The sequence below is a fragment of the Haematobia irritans genome, chromosome 2 (genome assembly GCF_050003625.1).
Source record: "Haematobia irritans isolate KBUSLIRL chromosome 2, ASM5000362v1, whole genome shotgun sequence".
NCBI lineage: Eukaryota > Metazoa > Arthropoda > Insecta > Diptera > Muscidae > Haematobia > Haematobia irritans.
Genome location: NC_134398.1, coordinates 186,552,187 through 186,558,571, shown reverse-complemented (window position 1 = coordinate 186,558,571; position 6,385 = coordinate 186,552,187). Strand labels below are relative to the sequence as shown.

The window sequence follows — 6,385 nt, the reverse complement described above, 5'->3', positions numbered from 1 at the left end:
TTTTGTAATACGATTGAGCTATTAATGTCGAATTGGAAGTTGAGTCTCCAATGGACAAAATGTATTTCCTTTCTATATAAAATCTCTACAATAATGGAACCTTTTCTATGGAAAATTAATGCACACAAAAAAATTATACTACTTTCAGAAACTTGATAAAATAATCAATTATGTCCAACAAAAAAGGGTTTTCATTATTAACTTTTAGTAAATTTATAACGTACGAAATATTTTGATATTTTCGAATGAAAAGAATCTTATAAAATTGCTGCAGATATGCCTTGAATGCATGCACACACGAATAAAAATTTCTAATTCTAAATAAGCATTTCATGATTTAACATGAAACAATAACAATAACAAGTTTGCTATATCAATTTTTAAATCTTTTTAAATTTGGAAAATAATTCAAAAAAATAATGTCGGAACAATATACGGATTTTGGAAAATGAATTCTTTACATTATTTTATTGGTGTACAACATTTTGATATTTGAATTAAAGATCATCTCGGCTAATATTTTTTAATTTGAATAAGATCAAATTTACGGTTCATAGAATTTCGATTTCAAATGTTATTGATTACATTCTTAGTTCAACTCACAAAAGAATAATATTTCATTATTTTGAAATGACTTTTATAAAATGCCCACTAAAATCTGTTTAATATCAATTCCTAATAAAATTTGTTTATGCCATCTATCTATGAAGTAAATTTTATTTTAAAAAATTTCCTTTGAAAAAATTTCATTATAATTTATTAACAAAATTTTATCTTTTATGAAATCTTTTCGAAAAAAGATATATTCTAATGCACCCATAATTAAGGCCATTATCTTTAGGAAGTCTATGTCGAGGCCATAAATCTCCACTACACAGTTTAACAATATCAATTCTTAAGAAATATCCATAATGTTAGTGATAACATTCTTAGATTAATGAACACAAGAATAAAATTTCTTTATTTTGAAATGGAATTTAATATATGAAATATTTCCCCTAAATTCTGTTTAGTATCAATTTCTGATAACATTTTGGTATTAATTTTTTGTGGTTTATCAATGTATCTAAGAAGTACATTTTATTTATAAACATTTCTAATGGAAAATTTTTCATTATAATATCTTAACAAAATTTTGTCTTTAATGAATTTTTTTTGAAAAAAGATATATTCTAACGCACACATAATTAAGGTATTCATCTTCAGAAAGCCTATATGGGGGACACAAATCTCCTTTACACAGTTTAGCAATATCAATTCTTAATAGATATACATAATGTTATTGAGCACATTCTTAGATTAATGCACACAAGAATAAAATTTCTTTATTTTGAAATGGCATTTAATATATGAAATATTTCCTCTAAATTCTGTTTAGTATCAATTTCTGATAAAATGTTGGTATTAATTTTTGTGGTGTATACAATGTATCCAAGAAGTTCATTTTTTTTATAAATATTTCTAATGGAAACAAGTTCATTATAATATCTTAACAAAATTTTGTCTTTAATGAAATCTTTTCGAAAAAAGATATATTCTAACGCACACATAATTAAGGTATTCATCTTCAGAAAGCCTATATGGGGGACACAAATCTCCTTTACACAGTTTAGCAATATTAATTCTTAATAGATACACATAATGTCATTGATAGCATTATGCATATTGTGACAATGACATTTGGTATATAAAATATGCCCACTGTAATCCGTATAATATCACTTCCTAATATAATATTTTTAGTGATTTCTAGAATTATATGATGTGTAAAAATATTATGTGCAATGTAGAAAGTAAATTTTATTTTAAAAATTTCTTTTGAAAATTGTTCAGTATAATTTCTTAATAAAATTTTATCTTTAATGAAATTTTTTCGAAAAAGGCATATACTCATGCACACAAAAATAAAACCGGCATTTTCAAAAAGCCTATCATCAATTTCTCATGCATATTTTAGCACAATCAATTCTTAATAAATAAGAATCTTATTGTGTTTTAAATGGTATCTGATATATATCCATAATTTTTTTTTTTTTTTTGTGTCATGTCGTTAATATTTTTTTTATTAATTGGTGTACATTAAAATTTTTATCTATTGCCGAATAGACATCAATGAATTACTATTGGTAAATTTTTATATAAAATTTTATCTTTAATGAATTTTTTTTTCGAAAAAGGCATATACTCATGCACACAAAAATAAAGCCGACATTTTCAAAAAGCCTATCGCAAGGTCATAGATTTCTCATGCATATTTTAGCACAATCAATTCTTAGTAAATAAGAATCTTATTGTGTTTTAAATGGTGTCTGATATATATCCATAAAAATATTTTTTTTTTGCGTCATGTCGTTTATATTTTTATGAATTGGTCTGCATTAAATTTTTTATCCATTGTTGAATAGACATCAATGAATTACTATTGGTAAATTTTTTTCATTATAAATTGTTGTTAATTAAATTTTTAAAATCATTAAGGTACGGAGATTATTTTTGAAGATCTAATAAAAACCTTAAAAAAATGTGTAAACAAATTAATTTATATGTAATTTTGTTGAGATCTAAATCAATGAAAATTTTTCCTTTGCTTAATTTTGTTGAAGTTTGTTATTTAAATTTATGCACACACATACAGTATTTACATGAGCGTATTAAGTTTTTAATGGATTATTATTTGTAATTAAGAAGGTTTCAATATCAATTAAATTGAAAAAAAAAATAATAATAATGAGGTCATTTTATGTAATATTTTAAAACATATTTGCCATGTTCGGATATACGGAATCGCAAAAGTTTCGTTTCAATTAAATTTAAAAAAAGAAATAATAATAATAATGAGGGCATTTCATGTGATATTTTAATTGACAAAAACATATTCCCCATGTTCCAATATTCGGAATCGCAAAAGTTTCGTTTGTCTATAATTCCTTAACCCTGAAACTTATAAACATAAATCTTTTTGAAGATTCAAAGAAATTCAAATTACAATTGGATTGAAGTCCGAGGTTATATCGATTTTTTCTTCGCTATAAGAAAAATTAATTCTTGCGATTTGCGATTGCGAATATCGGAACATGGGGGATAGAATAATGGAATATTTTTAATATATTTTTTTTAAATTTGTTTTAATTATTATAACCTTTTTAATATTCCAATATTTTTTTATTATAGACATACTCATAAAATTATTGACAAAGGCCTTAAAACCACGCCTACAAAAATAGAATTTTCCAATTCTTAATAAGTATATTTGTCAATGAAAATATGTCTAAATTAATTCCCAATTCCTGTTAAATAGAGAAAATAGAAATTTCCCAATTCAAGATAATTTCTCAGATCGATGCATTTTATATTTTTTTTTTATAAAAATAGAATTTTCTAATTCCTAATAAGTATATTTGTCAATAAAAATATGTCTAAATTAATTCCCAATTCCTGTTAAATAGAGAAAATAGAAATTTCCCAATTCAAGATAATTTCTCAGATCGATGCATTTTATATTTATTTTTTTTTTAAATCCATGAAAAATGTTTTTCTTTGCGAATTTTTAATGTTTTAATTTTTTTTTCTTGTTCATGATGGCATGAATATCCCAAACTTTTTAATTTCAAAAAATACGGTTATCAAAACGCAGAAATACAGCCCTGATAGTGAACAGCACAGAGTTGCATTTCATATTATACCATCAATTAAGTAATTTGTAATAAATAAAAAAATATATATTTATATTTTTCACATATGTTAAGTGTATACACCAATCACAAAGAAGAGAAGAAAAATAATCCATCAAATATATGGACTTTTTCACTGCTCCATCGCGGTAGATGATTTAAAGGCCACGAAATTATCAAATTTTACACGCAACAATTTTTTTTCTGATTCAATCACGAAATTACACACGAAAAAAAAAATGATCCAATTAATTTTTAATTGAAATGTCTTCAATCACAGAAATGATAGTATAAATTAAAAAATTAATTGAAGGTCAATTAAAAAGTTAATTGATCCAATTAAAAAATTAATTGTTTCAATTAAAAAATTTGTTGAATCAATTAAATTTTTAATTGAATATTTTTTAAAATTTTAATTGGAAAAATTTTCGTGAAATTTTTTTGCGTGTAATTGATCCAAATATTTCTTTAATTGAAATGTCTTCAATCACAGAAATGATAGTATCAATTAAAAAAGTAATTGATGCCATTGATTTTTGTTTCAATTAAAAAATTTGTTGAATCAATTAAAATTTTAATTGCATTTTTTTTTTTGAAACTCAATTAAGACTTTAATTGGAAAAATGTTGATGAAATTTTTTTTCTGTGTATGAAACAATATTTTAAGTTGTATTTTTTTTTTCATTTTGAAATTTCATAGAACGAAAATAGCCAATGAAGAGTTAACCCTAGGATAGGCGCTAAGCTTTCGATCACTAAATTGACCTCTTGGTCTGGCCAGACCACATGACTATAATAGACAAATTTTTGGCTATAAACATACTGTATACCTAATCATGGGGTCTTAATTCATATGGAAATTGTTTATATGTGCTAAACATAGTCATTTAAAGCGAAACTGTATCTACACACAGAAAACAGATTGGTTGGAAAACGTTTGCAGTAATTAATATTCGACACTCAGAACATAATATAAGTTGTCTCAATAGTTTCCCAGTATTGTAGAATATTTTTTGTCCCCTACAACCATTTGGTGAAAATTCCAATAAGTTTTCTTGTGTGTTGCAAGATAAATAGTTGTGGCAACCAAATGTCTCTTCTATAAAAAATATTTCCTGACATCGGTACGTACGACCTACCGTAAAGAAATTTCTCAACTGTTATTTAGTAATCATCACTCACATTTGGTAACCACAGCCGAATTCGATTTGAATAATTTTTCAAATGTCAATGTCATCATTGTTAAATTCATTATATTTTGTATTATTAAATCCATAACATGTGAACATGGATTTCAATTCAAAACCAGTAAATATGGTGGAAAATACCGCCAAGATGTAAAACCTCCATGGGCCGCATACAAGGTATTATCTTCAAAAGCTCGCAATGGACTGAAACCGAATAACAAACAATGGTTTGTAGCTGTTTATGCTTAAGGACACAAAATAAAATTTCGAATTTCAGGAATCAATGAAATCATCAAATGCGGACTGAGGAAATCAAGTTTAGTTTTTGGACCGTAAAGCATACTACGGTGGGTTATGGGCGCTAACTTGATTCGGATTTTATTTTGAAGGCGTTTTAAAGGCTATATCATTCGTTGAACTGTTCATCAAATTTTTCATTGAGGAGGTGTTTGTGTCATGGGTAATGATGAAAAGTCAAAGATTTTCGTTCGCAAATTTCAATCTCTTATGGCATATGTACTTCCCTTGGGCCGGGTATGCCGTCTAACATATAATCATTTTTTGTGCTTCTGTATTATGCTCTAAATAATAATAAACCTATAATTTGTAATTTAATAAAATATATGTATCTACTTTTCAATTCGATAGGGTGTATTAATGTGGTTGGGTGGTACAATCGAATAACGAAGTCACCCATAACCTATTTCATCGGCTGACACAACCAACACCAGAAGTGATATTAGTTGCATCTCCCATCATTCGATTGTGTCGACCGAATTACTTAGGTGACACAACTGCCAACAGATAGTTGCTGCAACTTCCAAAATGAGGTTGGCAATAAATTCGATTATCACAACCAATCTGTATTCTCTGTGTACATACTTCCAAAATAAGGTAAAAAGGTCACAAAAAATAATATACAAAAAAGGCCTTAAAAAAATTATAAGCGCTCAAAGTCAAATTTGGTCTGGCCAGACCAAGTAGTCTATCCTAGGGTTAATGGTTGAAAGATGATCTGCGGAGTAATTTTGATCTTAAACCAAGGTTATAAAAAGCTACATGAATTTAATGAAGTCCATATCTAGCAGAAAGCTAAATGAAACTGAGAGAAATGCCTATGGACGTATGGTAAAAAATATTTACCATACATAAAAGTGCTTTAAAGCTTATCTTCTAATATTCAAACTTTTTAAAAGCTTTAATATATGTTATGTTTTTTTATTTTTTTTTTTTGTCAAAAACATGATAGACATGATTAGATAAAAGCTGTTAAGAACTTAAAAGCACAAACGTTTATTAGAAGCTCAATGTTATAAAAATTTGAATTAAAAGAACTTCCTGGTAAGTTAAAATAAAGAACATCATTGGGAGTGCATCTTCTGGAAGTGCTTTTAAAGTTGTGTCTTTGGAAGAACTTCCAATTTTTTTGCTGAGTACATAATCATAAATCACAAACATAAAGGTTTGAAATATATTTGAATTCAAATGGTCTCCAAAATAGTTATTTGAAATCATGACGAATTCAAT

The 6,385-nt window shown here is 26.1% G+C and overlaps 1 long non-coding RNA gene across 1 annotated transcript; it reads left to right on the top strand.

The window, feature by feature from the left end:
* The first annotated feature begins 4,582 nt into the window (after positions 1 to 4,582).
* Positions 4,583 to 5,714, top strand: LOC142226810 (uncharacterized). Its single transcript, XR_012719755.1, has 2 exons — positions 4,583 to 5,085; positions 5,136 to 5,714. It is a non-coding gene; the product is annotated as an uncharacterized LOC142226810 (long non-coding RNA).
* The last annotated feature ends 671 nt before the right edge of the window (positions 5,715 to 6,385 follow it).